Below are 18,314 nucleotides of genomic sequence, written 5' to 3' on the forward strand. Positions count from 1 at the left end.
GCAACTCCGCCTCCAGATAGCCTCTCTCCTCCCTCTCCCAGCTCTTATAGTGGAGAGTCATCATCACCATGGACCTAAGCTCCATGTTTTCCTTCTCAACTGCCTCTCGACTACTCACGATATGCTTGGCCAACTAGTCAACCCCCTACAACCTATGCAACCAAAAGCAAGAAGGTGAGGAGAAAAAATGAAAGGGAGAGAACATGACTAAAGAAGAACATGGAGCAAGAGAAAACCTCAGATTGAAGGTTTTGCAGTAGCCTAGATTTCTACACCAGGCCTGTGCTCACTTGGTTCTGCCCTCGAGACGGGGAGAGGCTAGGATTGCCCCATCCAAGTCACCTAAAGGAGGTGATCTCTAATTCACCGCAATGCCCCTAGCTTCCACTTAGGTGCCACTTGCTCGACCTACAGCTCGAAGAAGTGGGAACTTCCTCGTCACAAGCGGGGAGACAGCCACAAAGGATGGTAGCCCCTCCTCGCCACCGAGACTGTGTGGGTTCCCCTTTTCGGGTTCCTCGGCAACCACCGTAGTCTCCCTGAGACTCAGCGGGGGTGGGAACAATAGGCTCGACCATCAACTGGTCACCCTAGGTAGAACCAACAATCGTGTCCACCAATGGGCCAACAACGGCAGCGACGGACAGTATGCCACCCATAGAGACTCCCCCTCGAGGGGACCTTCAAACAGACATGCCCTCCTTGGCAGAATCCGACTCCACCACAAGATCCCCAACAAAGGATTGAGTAGTGGATGTTGAAGAAAGAGACATTTCTACATTCACCTCTAGGAGCGGTTCCACCACATGAGATTGGCTAGGTGCCCTGTCCAGAAGAGCTCCCTAGAAGTGCATCTGAATCAGATTCCCTCTTTGGGTTGTTCCTGCAGCTCTACAAGCACAACTGGAACCCCTGGGTTAGAGATTGCGACAGGCTCAATGACCAAGGCTACGGAAAAAGGAGACGTGGCGATTGTACCAAGATCGGGAACTTTCATGATCCAATGCACCAAGCTAGTTTCACAGGAGACATGGAGGAAGCGAGAGTCCAAGCAAACATCGCAGGTCCAAGATGCTCAACACTAAGGCCCTTGAAGTGGGCTCCGAAGGGACACAGGGTAGTTCCTAACCACACTAACCTCTAAGTGGACCCCCCCAGAAGGCTTAGGGCCCGCTTCTTGGACAATGCAGAAGACGGATGAATAAAGATGCCACTGGTGGAAGGGATGATATGACCCACAAGAGGAAGGAAATCAACAAGGTTATCATCCCTGAGAAGGACCTCTAAGTGGATGAGGAGTGGGTGTTGTGTCGCCCAATCTCGAACGATTGCAATACGGTGTAGCTTGTCAGGCATGGTGGTTGTACGCACGGCCTTGTTGCTGGGAACAACACCCCACGAACCCCTAATCGAGAACTTGACATGACCGATCTAACCAACTGGGAACTCCCATCCACAGCAAGCCACAAAAAAAGATATTATTTGTCCAGTCCAAAACCTTACGGTACTGTGGCTCTAACATCGCAAGGGCACTCGTCCCCTTAAAATTATAGATATCCCCAATGCCTCTCTTCACATTGTAAGTCAAGAGGAACTCATGATAAGTCAGATCAATGTCCTCCAGGTCTGACTTCAATAGGGATAGCCACCACAGGATCTAGTAGCAAACCAGGATTCGCCAGGCATTTGTGTGAAGTTGAGTAGAAGCCAACCTGAGGTAATGCAAGACTTCAAGAACTGGGCAAGGGAAGTCAGCCTCAGCTCACTTGAGAACATACTAGGGTTGAGAGCAACACTCGATGCTTAGCCATCGACGTTGATAGCCCCCTCATGGGGCGCCAGGACCTCAAAGGCCACCGTATGAGGAAAGCGGTAAGCAGAAATCAAAGATTGAAGGAATTTAGAGTAAGCTTCTAAACTCCAAAAGCAACGAGCGTAACCCATCTCCAAGACACTTGCCTTAGGATGACTCTAAGCTCTCGGGTTCAGTAGACTTCTAGGCAGCCATCTAGAGAGCAAGAACATAGCGAGAAATAGATGATAGGAAAAGGCAAAGGAAGACCAAAGAAGTGAAGGGGAAACAATAAGAGTCAGACATGGAAACAATAAGAGTCAGACATAAGTTATAGGGGGAGAGACGATAGAATCCTTCACATGCGTGACAGAAAAGATCATTACAGAAAACATCTCACAACTATCATTATAGAAAAGATGGAACGACCATCATTAGGGATTAGGATCAAATCCCTGGGTGTGGCTTCGTGAAAAACAAGGGAAAGTCGTGGTCCAACTAATGGAATGACCCAAAGACAACATCCTCACTTCAGCCAACCGGATAAGAGCAACAAGTGGCAACATTAGACAGAAGTAGAAAAAATTTCCATCGGCCTAGTCCGATGAGAATTAGAGAGGTAACTGTTGGGGGGATTTTTCCTAGAGCCATAGGTCGAAAAGAATTGGCCTAGACCAGGCATTAGGGGGTCCCCCCACACCCTAAGGGGCCCAAAAAGCCAGGCTCAGGCTCGTCAAGCCCTTCAACAACCCACAAGGACTAAAGGGAGAGGAAAATGGTCTTTCTGAATGGTAGCATTCAATTTTCTGTAATCAATGCACATTCACCAACCATCACAAGTTTTGTGGGACTAACTCTCCCAGGTCATTCTTCACCACAGTAACACCTGACTTTTTAGGAGCAACTTGTGTGGGACATACCCATTTACTATCAAAAATAGGATATATGATTTCTGCATCTAATAGTTTCAATACTTCATTCTTCACTACTTCTTTCATAACGGGGTTAAGCCTACGTTCGGGGTCTCTACGAGAGCTAGTTCCTTCCTCCAAGTTAATTTTATGAGAACTAACACCTTTTATATCAGCAATGCTCCAACCTAAGGCTGACTTATGCTCACTTAAGGTTTGAATTAATTTCTCACCTTAAACTCGGACAATTTAGATGAGATAATAACAAAAAAAGTATCACCTGGACAAGGAAAGCATGCTTTAAACCCTTAGGCAGAGGTTTCAATTCAACTTTGGGTGCTTCCACACTTAAAGGAATTTGTTTTTCACTTTTCTTAGGCAACTTCTCATACTTCGATTGCCATGCCTAAGTTCTATCAAAAATAGTATAAATATCAACTACATCAGATAGATTACTGATAGAATCAAACTCAAAATTAATAAGAAAATACTAAAGATGATCAAAATCATGAGCCGTAAAAACTCTCCTATCCATGAGTGAGTGAATATGTATGTCTGGTGGCTCTTGTCATCATCTTCTGGCTATTTTGCAATATCGAAGATATTCACCTCAAGAGTCATGTTTCCAAAAGATAGCTTCATGAGCCCATTCCTGCAATTAATAAGAGCATTAGTAGTGGCAAGGAAAGGCTACCTAAAATCAAAGAAATTTTAGAAGTAGTATCAACAATAGAGCTAGTGTCAAGGATTAGGAAATCAACAAAATAATAAAAGTTGTCAATTTGAATTAGAACATCCGCTACCACACCCTAGGGTACTTCGACTAAATGGTCAGCCAATTGCAATACCACAATGGTTGGTTTGATTTCTCCCAACCCCAACTACAAATAAATAGCATATGGTATTAGATTCACGCTAGCTCCTAAATCTAGCAAAGCTTGTCCAAACTCATGATTTCCAATGCTGCATGCAATGGTTGGACAACAGGATCCTTGTACTTGGGAGTCCGCAGCTTAATTAAAGCACTAACTTGCTCTGTCAGAATGTTGTCTTCTTCCCATGGCGCTTCCTCTTAACTATACACAAATCTCTGAGAACTTTTGCATAAGTAGGAACTTGTTTAATCACATGCAAAAGAGGAAGATTGATTTTTACTTGCCTTAGATTCTCTAGGATTTCATTGTTAGAATCCATAGTTCGCTTGCTTGATTTTAAACCTTGAGGAAATGGTACCTTAATAAGACTATTTGTCACCTCAAGTTCCTTGGGCAGCTTGGCATCACTACTATCTTGATTCTTTTCCACATCCTCTGATTTGTTTGTTGTTGGGATTTGTAATGACTCACAACTTCATGTCACAATGGCATTCACATCCTTCAAATTCTCTTGCGCCATGTGTTAACCATGGGGTGCAAACTGAGCTTGAGTAGGGAACTTACCTTGCTCATTCACACTCAAGGAGCTCATCAATTTGGACACTTGGCTCTTTATCTCCTTGTTTTCTTCAACAACCTGCATAATAAAATATTCAAACTTTTGGTTAGTCTTACCCTATGCCTCAAAAAAAGCATGCAAAGTGTCTTATAAAGGACTCCTAGACGATGTGATATATTGTAAGATATGATTTAGGAGGTTGTGCAGGCAGATGGTTTTTAGACTTCTAGCTAAAATTGGAGTGATTACACCACCCAAGATTATAGGTATCAGATAAATGTGTAAAAGGCTTCTTGTACATACCTAAGGCATTACATTGTTCCTCATACATCTCTCTCATCTCTACAAATGTAGGACACTCTTGGGCAAGGTGATCTACCTCACCACACACAAAACATGGTCCAAAAGACTTTGCATGATTCGCCAAGTGTGTTGGCTTTAAGTCCTTAGTCTTTAATACCTCTAGCTCCCTAATAATCATCTTAACCTTAGCCTTTAGGTTATCTTATTCCCTGAGATGGTAAATTCCACCACTATTTAGGTTTCCTAAAAGTCTTGAACTATTTGTGCTCTCAGTAGCACTAGGTCCAGTCCAAGTGTGAGCTTTTTCAACAAGCTCATTGAGTATTCTATGGCCTCATAAGGATTTTTCTACAAAACTTCACCATTACGCATCATTTCTATGAATTGACGGTCTCTAGATGTAAGTCCCTCATAGAAATAACTGACTAAGCACCAATTTTTATACCGATGGTGAGGAGACATACACAACAAATTCTTAAAGCTCTCCCAAACCTGATACAAAGTCTTACTATCCTTGCGTGCAAAGGTGGAGATCTACCTCTTCAAAGTATTGGTCTTATGTTAGGAAAAGTATTTGTTAAAGAAGACCTGTGTCATCTCATTCCATGATCCTATTGATCATGGAATAGTGAGTACAAAAAGCTCTTTGCTCTATCCTTCCAAGAAAAAGGAAAGAACTTAAGTCTCACAACATCATTTGTAGCATTATGACTATGGAAAGTCACAACTAATTCCTCAAACTCCCTAGTGTGCAAATAAGGATTTTCATTCTCTAAACCATGAAAGGCAGGCAGTAGCTGTATCATCCCAGTTTTCAAATCAAGTTGATGAGTGTTGGTTAGAAACATGATGCATGATGGTGTGGCTATGCATGTAGGGTGGAGGTAATCTTGAAAAGTTATAGTGGGTTGATCTTCATGTTCACTCATTTTTTCGGGACTACATGGATTGTCAAATAAAGGATTTAAAAAATTTTGATTTTGACTCTAGCATAGGCCTACAAGCAAACCTACCCCAAGTGTGTCTATATTTGTGCATGCAAGGAAAAAAAATTCTAAAAAAAAAAATACTACGAAAACAAAAAGAAAAAAAAAATAATGTAGCAAGCTAAAAGAGGGAATGAAGTTACCACCTTTACAAACTACTGAAATAAATTACGTCTTGTATCGATTATTGAGCCGTACTCTCCAACAATGGCGCCAAAATTTGATTACACCTAAAGAATAACATGGTAATTGTAACACAACTTTGGGGTGTCGCTTCCAATTAAAGACAAATTAAAAGAATAACAGAAGGAACAAAAAAATTAAAGAAAAATATTAAATGATTAATGGAGAACAAAGATTAATTTTAAATGTAAATTAAAGTAAAGCAAAGTGACTAACAAAAAAAGTACTCAAATTCAACGAATAGTAAAGTGTTAGGAATCTCTTGCACCAATTCGGTATTTTAATTATTCTTAATTCATTGAATAACTCAATCGGAAACTCAATTCCTAAAATTCTCAATCGGAAAGTATAGATTTATAGATCAAAATTAAACCAAATGTAACCCTTTGAAAAATCATTCACCATTTTTAAAATACGTAAATTATTATCACTATTGAGAAAATCTAACGATGACAATATACTTAGAGAGCGATATTGTAGCAAAAAATTAAATCAATATAGCTAAATAATTGATCCAAACATAATCAAAGAACTAATCCATTCAATAGAAAACACAGGACTGAATCCACAAACAAAAATAAATTCTATGATTATTCGGAGAAGAAAAGATTAACAATGAATTGAGAATGATAAAATAAAAGAGTTTTAGTAATTAAAAATCAAATACATAAACTAAAAATACCATATAATATGCAAGTTCATCCCTAGACCTACTTGAGAATTTATTTATCCATAAATATAATGGACAACAAAAATCACAAAATAAAGCAAATAGTGGCCATGGGAATTAGTTTCATCTCCTCGTTCTTCAATCCACCCTCTTGTGCCTCTCCTCCTCCTTAATTTTCATGCTAATGATATACTTATATAGGATAGGAAACAAACCCTAATGTCTTCATGATTCCAGTATAAAAAAAATTGCCTAAAGTTTAGGACTCAACTTGACAGCCACATACGTGCTTTAGAAGTTTGAATTTGGAAACTCTTATTAGAGACAAATTTATAGCCCTTTAAGATAGATTTCCAACGCATGAAAAATTGCATCAATCTAATATGTCAGTGGAAAGTTACTATTAAAATACTAAAATATGTCCAGGCTATTTCCTAGCGAATTTTGGACTTGGACTTCTTGCAGTTTTCTTTTGTGATTTTTTTTTTCTTTTCTTTCTTGATCCAAATTTCTCTCAAATCCAATGAAAGTCCTCATTTTAATTTGATTGGACTTTGACTTGCTCTTTTATAAACTTTGAAATTAAACAGCAAAATCTGCTTAGGAGTATCCCAAAGTAAATAGAAACCCAATTCAAGAATACACATTAATTTCTATTATTTCTATTCATATTTTAACGTTGTAATCCAATAATAGAGTATTTAGAGTGCACTTTCATACACTAATCACTCTTATTTTCACTTCATTTTCCTTCCTGTGTCTCTAATGCTCTCTTCGTCTCCCTCATTGCACTTACTTCTAAGTGGCTGCTAGTAGGTCCCCTGAACATGCAAACTTAGACAAGCAAAACCAGCTCGAGGTCGATGTTCCAAAACCAGGCTATGCTAGCCGCTACTGTCACTCTAAGGCCTCTCAAGACTTTCTGCGGTCACTAATCTCCACTTATTGAGTACCTAATACAATGCTCTTCAAAATTCCTTGGCCTCGAAAAGGGACCTTTAGCGCTGACGGTTCGGCATCACACGTCGCTCTTTTTCCCAGCATGTTCTCTTGCTGGTTGAGTCTACCCTTCCCTCGCACTGTCTGCAAAGTTTTGCACCATCTTGGGTTGGCTCCCACCCAACTCCATCTGAATGCTTGGTCGATTCTAATTTGTTGCTGCATTTTGTGGCAATATGCACTATTAAAGTTTAACCTGAAGCATGCCAACCTAACCTAATGTGAATTTTTCCTGACCCATAACATAAAGCCAGGTGTTGGGACATCTGCAGTTTCATGGTGATGAATGCTCTTGTTGTACTGAAGCAACGATACCACAAGATCCAGACTAAACAAGCAAGTTCTTCATTTCTGGCCCAGGATGGGAGTTCTCCATTAGGAAAATTGGCTATGCTGAGTTCCCGATCAGGGCCCAGTGGGATGTCCTTCCCAACAATAAGGTCGTGTGTCCAACAACCAAGCCTAAATAGTTGCGCCGCACCTCCATCATTAAGGAGTGGGTGAGATAGTGCCCCCTTCTTGTTCACACGGAGGTTTTTCTTGGGGAGGATAACCTTGCGGCATATCTTCCTCCCATTGGTCACACCAACCATGCCAATCGTGGTATTTCCATTCACCTGCCCGCAGCCTCACCTAAGAAGCGCTCCCCAAGCCTTCCCCCTAAGGGTAAGGGAAAAAGCCTCACATAAAGGTAACTAGGACAAGCACTGACCTTGCATCGCCGTCGGGACAATCGGTGGGGGTGATCAGCATCTAGCGACCAAGGCCTGCAATGCTTCTTTGGAGTCCCACCTCTCAAGCGCCTCCCATGGATCTTGCCCATGGGTCTGGGGAGGGGGGAACCCTTCAGCCTCGACACGCCTATAGATCATCCTTCGTCTGTTGCTCTAGTCATCGAGCCCATGGCAATTGTCGATTTAGGGGCGTTTGTCGTGCTTGCAGAGTCACAGGATATGACTCTGAGGGGCAACTTGCTTCAGATGCACTTCTGGGGGGGTCCTTCTGGATGAGGCTCCTTATCAATCGTTCATGATGGAGCTACCTCTTGAAGCTAATGCAGAGATGACACATTCTTTAGCATCTTCTACTCAATCTGTAATTGGAGATCTAGAGTCTGGAGATGCTTTTAGGGACTCCAAAGAGGATTCTAGCTCTGCCGATGAAAACACATCTATTAGAGGGTCTTCCCGAGATGAAGTTTCTTTAAGCGGTATCATGGCTGCAATCGCTGCTACTCATCTTTCAATAAGGTTAGTCGTTGGATCTTTCGAGGGGGCCCTTCAAATGGTTGTTGAGTCTTTAGCCCCTACCCTACCAATAGTCGAAAGGATCATGGCCACTATGAGGAAGCTTAAGGAGGTCAGTCTACATGCCTTGGGCGAGGGAAATGAACACTCACTTTCCCGGGGTGATTCGCTGCCCACTACCGAGGGTCATCCCGACCCTTCAACTGGTGGGCTGAACAGGGAGGCTTTGGGCAATGTTAGAAGTGCTAGGCAGGACCAACAATCACCTTCCATGGGTGACTCAGTAGGGGCTATTCCCGCATCCCCTAGCCTAGAGTGCTGGAGTGCATGGGCATAGGCTTGGGAGCGGGTAGCCAGATCTCTACAGGGCTTTCTCTCTGAGGTTTTCCTCACTCTGACATGTTCTTTTCTTATTTTCTTCATCTCTCTTTGTCTTCCAATTCTCACTTTACCGCTGCTTGTCAAGGTGAGTTGTAAGGAGTCGATGTACTGGCTAACTTCATTGTGAGCGGCCAGGAGGCAGTTGAGAAGAAGAATCAGGAGCTTCGCTCCATGGTGATGACATCTCTGGACTCCGCAAGCAGGGATAGGGAGGAGAGAAATAGCTTAGGAGTCATTAAGCCAGCATCAGGTAGAGAATGAGGAACTGAGTGGCCTTCAGGAGTTTGACTCCCAGTGGTTCAAGCTGTTGGAGGGGGAGTGCTTGTCCCTGTAGGCCACTTTGAAGGATTGAGAAGACTTGCTATCAACGGCTTAGGAGAGGGAGAAGGAGGTGTTGAAGGAGTTAGGGATGGCTCAGAGGAGGATTGCTGCCCAGGATTTGGTTATCAAACATTTTCAAAGCGACTTGACTCCGGTGTAGGAGGTCACCACCCATGTAAGTGATCAGTCGGGGAAGGCCTCTACATCTGCAATGAGGCTTAGGCATACAGTTACCTTGAAGGCCTTAAAAGGATGCAGGGCCACGTTATCTTAAATACTTAAGGGAGTTCCCGAGCGTTGGAGGTGCATTTAAGGGCTGTCAACCTCAAAAAGCTTGATCCTGCTCCCACTCCCCTGAATCAAAATGGTGAAATTGGTCGAGCAATGATCTCGGATGATTTTTCTTCCACTAATAAAGCTCCCACCGGCCACCCGCCTAAGGGCATAGGACGGACTTGCCTTGAAGAAGACAGATCTAAAGGTGCCGAGGCCGACCCCACCTAGCCCTTGGTGGATCCAGAGGCCCTTGAGACGGGTTCTGTTGATTCCAGTTGGATCCCAATGCATCCGTCAATTGAGTTTGCATTTCCTGCTTATATTTGGCATGATGTAAATTGCTTTGTTTCAGTCTTTTCTTTGTGTGGACAACTATGATCAATGCTCTAGCATCCTTGTATATATATATTTTTGTCACCATATTCCTCCGTGCTTTTCCTTGTTTTGTCTTGCTTTATGGTCTTTTCCATGTACTTTTTTTTATCTTTTCTTTCTCTTGTGGACCAAGTTGTCAAGGCTTTCTACTCACTTTGTGCACTTCGATTTGATATGTCCCCTTTTTGGAAAAAATAAGGGGTCTTGCACTTTGCACTTTCTCCACGTGGTAGTCTCGGGCTTCTCCATCGGGCATGTTTGGCAGTTAATGTGATGCATGTGAGTCCCCACATACATAGTGCAGTTAGATATCAATGCTCGCTTGTTATGCTCTTCTCGCATTAATGGTGACAGATGGCATTTGCAGCACGTGTTATGAGATTCATCTTACGCCTTCGTGGAATTTAAGTCAGATTTGATGGGGCCGTAGGATACACACATTACCAAAATCTTGAAAAATGAACCGCCACGAATTGCCTATATAAGTCCTCCTTTCTCAGTTGGCAGTCATCACATCTCCTATCCTACCCTTCAAGCATTTAAGGCCTTTTTGTCTTTCTTGCATGTGTTCTACTTTGGAGAACTCTAGGCTTCATGAGCTCTCTGGCCCTATGTAAGACTCTCTGGATGGGAGCTTGCTTTAGGCTTGTACTAAGGTATATGTCTGGTGAGTCTTTGCGGTGCCCTAAGGAAGTGTTGTTAAAGGTTAGGTTGTTCCTTGTCACTTGCACGTGTGATCTAGAGGCAATTTGGCCTAAGCTTCACGGCCATGTCATTCGATGGTTTTTTCCTATCTTAGGACTCACTGTGCAATTTATGTTCCATTATGACACCATAACTCATTCAACAGAACTAGTGGCCAACTCCTTTCCCTCTGGCTCAACTAATGCCAAAAGTTTCCATGGTAGTAGAACTGCTCAGGTTCACCAACATCCTTGGCAAGGGTGGTATTCATGTAGTGGAAGCCTCTGTCTTCCAATTCCATGTGGTAACGACCTGATTTGATGGTGGCTCCCTTAATGATCATCTTGAGAGTCGAGGGTCTTTAGGTGCACTAAAGGCGAAGGTAACTGAGTGCCTCTCTTTTGTACAGTTGGATTGGGTGAAAGGTCACACGCCTCCGAGCAACCCCACCGACTCTGAGCTCGTCAACTGAGTATTCCCTTTTTCAGATGTATATGTCTATTTTTTCTTTCTTGTAAGGTCTTTGGCGAGGACTTCGCAATCTTCCTCTTTATAAAGATCTCGATTGTTAATGAATAAGCATTATCTTTTGTTTGTATTCTTTCATCTTGTTGTCCTTCCTTTGTTGCCCTTTGTTTACACTTTGCACTGTGTCTTTTGCTTGTTTTGAAGGGAGGCTAAGCATTGAGTAGAAGATAGCATTGTCGGTGATGGGGGCTTGGCTCTCGTTGTCCCTCGCGGGTGGGTGATATCCTGTGCCACTAGGGGCTGGTTGGAATGTTTTATTTCACCCCGCCTTGCCAGTTTCCCTGCCCATCAAATGGGGGGGACCAAAGGGCATGTAAGGCCGGGCTCGCCCAAATACTTTGATAGAGATCTATTGGCATGTAAAGCCAGACTTGCCTCGTTGACCCTCACGCTTGTCGAGAAAAAGCATAGCAACATGTAAGGCTAGACTCACCCTAAATCTTTGGTAGAGGTCGAGCAGCATGTAAGGCTAGCTCACCTTGTTGACCCTCGCTTTTAGTGAGTCGGGGTTGAGTAGCATGTAAGGCCAGGCTCATATCGAATCTTAGACAAAGGTTCAAGTACGCTACAAGAGCCAAACCACCGTAGAGATAATCATTGACATTTGCTAACCTAAGTTGTTTGGCTTATGTGTGGTGAAGCTTTGAGACATTATCTGTTGGAGGAGATAATCTTTGTGAAGTTTAGTCAAGTAGTCATGGGACTAACCCACACTCCACCCAGGGAGGGGTAGGGGTTCCTCAAACCACAGTCTCCCCTTTGGACCCTTCGGTGGAGGTAATCAATCCTTTGATGTGAAGAGACAGGCTAAGTTGTTTGTGCAGCCTCAAGACCAGATCTACTCTCCTCTGTGGGGGAGATCGGGCTAGCAATGTGCTAGTCTGGCCTATTGACCCTTGCGGAGAAGTAGTCTGTTCGGACAGTTTGTAACTGGACTAGCTCCTGCCCATTGTGGTCACAACGAAGGTGAGTGTGGTCTAGGCTAGTGCTATGCCCACTCTTCATCATGGCGGGGACAGGGTATTGTTTAGGTGAATGTGAAGCAGGACCCGCTCTCCTCCATGGGGGAGGTCAGGATGACATGGGATCAATTATGTATGTTGACCCTCACAAGGAGGTAGTCTGTTCGGGAGTCCCTTACTAGACCCAATCTTGCATGTCGATGCCTACAAGGAAGGTAAGTTGTCAAGCTATTGAGGACAAGCCTGCACTTCACCGAAGGAGGGATCAAGCAGCCATAAGCATTACACCCATTCCTTTGGTACCCCACGGGGAAGGTAAGTGTCAAAAGACTATGGTGTCGTCTCCTCTTCACTATGATGGGGACGGGTAATGATCAAGGGGCCAAGGGGCCAGACCCACTCTCCTTCATGGGGGAGACTGGGTCACTAGGGGGCTAGACCTACCTGTTGACCCCTGCGAGGAGGTAGTCTATTTGGGCAATCTAGGACTGGACCCGCTCTTGCCTGTTGATGCTAACGAGGAAGGTAAGTGAAGTCCAGGCTAGTGTTGTGCCCACAATTTGTCGTGGTAAAGGTCCGGGTAAGTAGTTCGGGGGGCCAAGGGGCCGAACCTGCTCTCCTCTGTGGGGGCGGCTAGATCACTAGGGGGCTAGACCCACTTGTTGACCTTTATGAAGAGGTAGTCTGTTCAAGCAATCTGGGATTGGACACACTCCCACAAGTTTACACTCACTAAGAAGGTAAGTCGTCGAGCAGCCAAGGGATAACCAGCTATCCCATTGGCATCCTCTGGGAGGTAAGTTGTCATTGCAGATTCCATTGGTGAAGACGTGCCTTGGCAAAGATTCATGCTGGGGGCGTGTTACACATTGGTGGAGATAACATTTTTACACATCTAATTCCTGAAACATTCACATTCTTTATTAACAAAACGTACGAAAAAACCACTAAAGCAAACTACAAATTTACAAATCACAAGGGCTTTATCGATAGAACATTCATAGACGTTCGGCATTCCATAGGTATTGCAGCTCATTCCCTTGGTAGTCTCAAAGCCGATAGACCCCTAAACGATTGCTGGCGACAACTACATAATGCCCTTCCCACTGTGGCACCAACATTCCTTCATCTCATGTAGTGCTCCCTGTTTGCTTTGGCATGAGATCCCCAACTTTGAACGACCTTGGGCACACCCTAAGGTTGAAGCAATGCTCTACCCCCTTCTTGTAAGCTACCATCATCACTTCTGCCTTAATCTCTTATTCCAAGTCAAGTTGTTCCTCGAGCCACTGGCTGTTGGAGTGTTGTTCATAGTGTTATACCCCATAGGTTGGGATTTTCACCTCGACTAGAGGCATAGTTTCATGGCCATATGTGAGGGTGAATGGGGTCTCCCCTATCGGCATACTTACTCTTACCTGGTATGCCCAAAGAACCACAGGGAATTCCTCCGCCCACGCCCCCTTCGGGTCACTGAACTTCTTCTTCAATATTCTCAGTAGGATTTTGTTGGTCACCTCCACTTGGCCATTGGACTAGGGGTGCCCTCGGGAGGAGTACCAAGACCTAATTCCTAAGTCCTGACACCAATCTCGGTAGTGGTTAAAGTCAAACTGCCTCCCATTACTTGAAATAATGTTGCAGGGGATGCCAAATCTGTAGATGACACTTTTCCACATGAATCGAGTGATGTTACTTGCTAATTGTTGCCGATGCTTCGGGCTCCACCCACTTGGTGAAGTAGTCCACCGCAACCACCACAAACTTCACCCCACCTTTACCTAAGGGGAGGGAGCAGGTTGACCCCTCATTGGGCAAAAGGCCAGGGTGAGAAGATTGATGTCAGCTATTCCAGCAAGCGATGGAGCACCCTAAAGTATTCTTGGCATTTTCTACACCTCTATACTTATTCCTCGGCATCCTTTAAGGTGCACAACGATTAGTATCCCCCCTTCATTGCCTTGCCCACTAGCACTCTACCTCCAGAGTGGTCGCAGCAGATTCCCTCATGTCTTTCTGCTAGCATATGTTGGGCCTGCTCACTCGAAATGCACCTCAAGAAAGGGCAGTCTCTTGCCCGAATGTCATTTTCGTCAGCGTGTCAGCCTTGTGATTTTTGGTTCTCAGGATTTGCTGTATCTGGAAGTACTTGAAGCAAGTGCATTTGACCTCTTTCAACGTTAGGTACCTTTTCAATTTTCACTTTTTGCCACAAATTTTCCTTGCACCTAGCTAACCACCACTTGGCAATTGGCCTAAACCTCCACCTCTTCAGCACTCGAAGATTTGGTGATTGTTAGACTGAAGAATAGTACCCCATACTCTGCCTCATTGTTTGTAGTTTTAAATGCCAACTTAACAGCATAGTCGTGCTCCTCGCCCTTGTCCATAATGATATGCATTCCAACTCTCCCCTCCAGCCCAACAAGACGAGCCATCATTTATGGAGGAGCATGGGGCATATTCGATGTTGAATTTGCTTAATTAATTCGATGAACCAATTGGTGAGGCCACCTAAGGCGTCTAGTCTTTGTAGGAGCTTCTTTAGGGGGGGTCTTGGTGAGGACATTCATCAAGTGGGCTTGGAAATAGGGTCGGAGCTTTTGAGGGGTTACCACCAAAGATAAAGCAAGCTGCTCAAAGTGGGGGTATCTAGCCACCGCCCCCTATAAGCCCGACTAACATAGTACACCAGCCGTTGGACCCCATTATCGTCTCATACCAAGGCCAAGGAGGTCGCCCGCGGGAAGACAAATAGGAAGAGTAAGACCTCACTGCACCTAGGTTGGCTAAGCAACGAGGTATTTTTTTTTAAAGGCATTGAATGCCTTGTCACATTCCTCATTCCAATTTTAGGCCTTCCACAATACCTTGAAGAAAGGAAGGTACTTGTTGGTTGACCTTGATACAAAGTTGTTGAGGGCGTACACCCGGCCTACGAGCTTTTGGACATTGTTAATGCTCCGAGGGGGAGGCATATCGAGGATGGCCTCCACTTTCTTAGGATTGGTTATGATTCCTTGTTCTGACACCATGAAGCCCAGGAACTTCCCGGAGCCCACACCAAATGCTCATTTTTCTGGGTTCAACTTCATCTTGTACTGTCTCAACATAGCCAATGTTTCTCAAAGATCATCTAGGTGCTATGCAGGATTTTCGCTTTTGACCTCCATGGCAATGGAGGAGTTCTTCTCTGCCTTGAAGCTCCTACGCCTCTACCTTACCCCCTTGGCTCTGGTCCACACTCAGATGATATTGCATGATCACTAGGTCAATTCCCGACATGTCCTTGAGACTCCAAGTGAAGACGTTGCAATGTTCCATGAGGAGTTGTTGCATAGCAGCTCTCATCTCGACGGTCATCCTAGTGCCTATCATGATGGTCGTTTTTGGGCGGTTTGGGTCCAATAGAACTAATTTCAGGGCTCATGCAGCTCTACCATCTTAAAGTGTATTCACCCTGTACTTTGCCCTCTGCTAAGGTGCACTCTAGTGCAGGCGAGAGGACAGCTTGTGCCCCCTCCCCATTTGTGCGGTGCTGGTTCCCCCTCCAGCATCTCTCAGTTCCTCGATAGCACCATTATCTTCTCCTTTTTCATTCCTTTTGGTTGCATTATTTCCATGGTATGTACTTTCATGCCTATCTATGCCACTGCCTCATTGCACTCCCAAGCTGTCTGAGAACAGGTTCTCGCAAGCATATGAAGGACATGTAAAAAATAATTTATACATCGTGTTTGGTACGCCTTTGGGCCAAGCTCTTGCAATCTGGGTCTTATGTCTTGAGCCTGTAAGCACAAAGAAAACACTGAAAGGAGATGGTGGCCCTTGGGTGGTCGGGGGAGCCTCAAATGCCAAAGTCAGTAATGCTTGTAGTAAATGTGCAGGAGAGTAGTAAAAGTAGAGATAATTCAAAGAGCTGGGAGTAACCCCTATCTGATATCGAGGGGTTCACATCTATACCTAGCTTTGAGGGTTAGACATCCATGCCTTGTAGGTGAAGGGAGGGATGACCTCTTGAAGTCCCTTCTGCCATATCCATTTAATGTGGTGTGGCCTTTAAGGAATGCATTTAATGCATTGTGATACTCTGCTTCGTCTTAGGGTTCAGTCCTGTAGGGATGATGTGTTCCTCTTCCCTTTTCACTGGGACAAATTTTTCACGCTTCCTGGGTTGTGGTCTGACCTCTGTTCTAAGGCTCCGAATTTGATTTTTACAGGTTGAGACCCCTTTAGTCAGGTCGACAGGTAGCTTGATTGGTACAGGACCATGAGTACTGGGCTCAACCATTTGTCCATTTGGGCACAGGGGAAAAACTCCTAACAGTGACAATATTCGATACAAAATAAAACTATTGAACTAGATTATTGAGAACCTCCTCATTGCAGCCATGCAACCCTCCATATTATTCATTCGAACCATGATGGGTGCAATGATCATCTCCATATCTTAGATCAAAAGTGCACAACGCTCCTCAAACAAGGATGTCATCTTCCTAGTACTGGTCCCTATAGACTTTGTAGCAACACTAACATCTGTAGTAGCTAGATCATCCTCAATGTCAACGTGTGTCGCCACAACATTGAGAGTCTACTGCAAGTGGCCCTCGCTCTTACTGAAAATGATCCACTTAGGCAGCCCGATCTGTGGTTTCCTACGCTCCATTAAAAGCACATTCACCCTAGATTAAGCTAGTAGGTCAGAGATCATTAATGCAAATGGTATACTACCTCAAGTCAAATATTGTGGATCAAGTCAGATACAGATAAGGAAGAAGAGGTGGATAAATTGACTCCCCTCATGCTATCCATTACATTAATTGAACCCAATCCATGCCGTAATTTTTCTTGTATTGTGTTGGATCAATATTGGGTGAGACAATCAACTACAACATTCGAAAGAAGGCTCGACAATCAACCTTTTGATCAACTTGCAATCATCCTATGGGGGAGCTGAATCATCTAGCATCAACCGACAAACTTCATCGTTTGTTGGACCCTCATCTATTGGAGCCTAATCCTTGAGTTCAATGTCATCGCCCATCTTTATAACCAGTGGCAACACAAGGTATGCACCTAAGTCACGGTCGGCCGAGGAACTTAGCGATACCATTTACTAAGGATGCAAAACTAACTCCCCTAATGGCTAATATCAATATGTAAAGGAGTCATCATTAGCCCCCATCTTTGATATAGTATGTTAGAATTGACTAACCATATATGGATAGGTCACCCCCAAACAAAACTATCATTGATTATGGATTATAGGCACATTCCCTCCCAAACAAAACTCTGAAAGTGTTTTAATAGGATCTCTCACTCAATCAATATGGGCTTTTTGTGTATCCCTAGCCTTGTTGCTAGGTAGCCCCTCCCTTCCATGCTTCTTCCAATGTATACTATGAATTCACTATTTATATCCACCATCCTTCTTTGATGCAATAGTTTACTTAGCCGTGCACCTACTTCGCAAGGCTTTAGTTGTTGGACCAGCCCAATATAGATAGACATATCTTATTGAAAGATTGCTAGGTAAACTTAAGTAATTCATGGGGAATAAGGCTCGCCCAAAAGGCTCGATTGCTGAGTCATATATTGATAATAAATGGCATACAATTTTTTCTATATATTTGGGAGTTACATCATCATTTTTAGTGTTTTCTCAAAGTGAACATCTCATAATTACACATGGTGGATACGACTTATACGAATGAGATTTTGATAGAGCCTGATAGTATGTGTTAAATGATTGCATAGAAATTTACAAGTACATGATAGAGAATGTGTAATGCAAAAATAACTACAAAGTTAAAATAATAATATAATTGATATATAATGTTAAGCAATATTTTAACATATGAAGTAAACACATTCGTCAGCTTAGAACGGAGGGTGTACCTGATGTAGAAAAGAAATAAGAATAAGAGTTCCCCATGTGGTTTGAGTAGATGGTATTACTAAAATAGTGTAATCTCTTTAAATATAATCTATAGAAGAGATTTTTGCTATTTGTGATAATTGATATTATTAAGTTTATTAATGTAGATTGTATCAAGATATGGTGATAAGTCAGAAGAAATTTCAAATGAACTATATTGCTTTGGCATGTGATCCATCGAGGTGGGCCATTCAATACTCAGCATGTGTAGTGTATGATATAAATTTCGCACGTTTGACATAGAACAATATATAAAAATTCAAAATTGTGGTGTCATTGTCGAAGGAAGCCACGAGAAGGATAATATCGACGTTTACGGAGTCA

Source organism: Carya illinoinensis, chromosome 7 (assembly GCF_018687715.1).
Source record: "Carya illinoinensis cultivar Pawnee chromosome 7, C.illinoinensisPawnee_v1, whole genome shotgun sequence".
Lineage (NCBI taxonomy): Eukaryota > Viridiplantae > Streptophyta > Magnoliopsida > Fagales > Juglandaceae > Carya > Carya illinoinensis.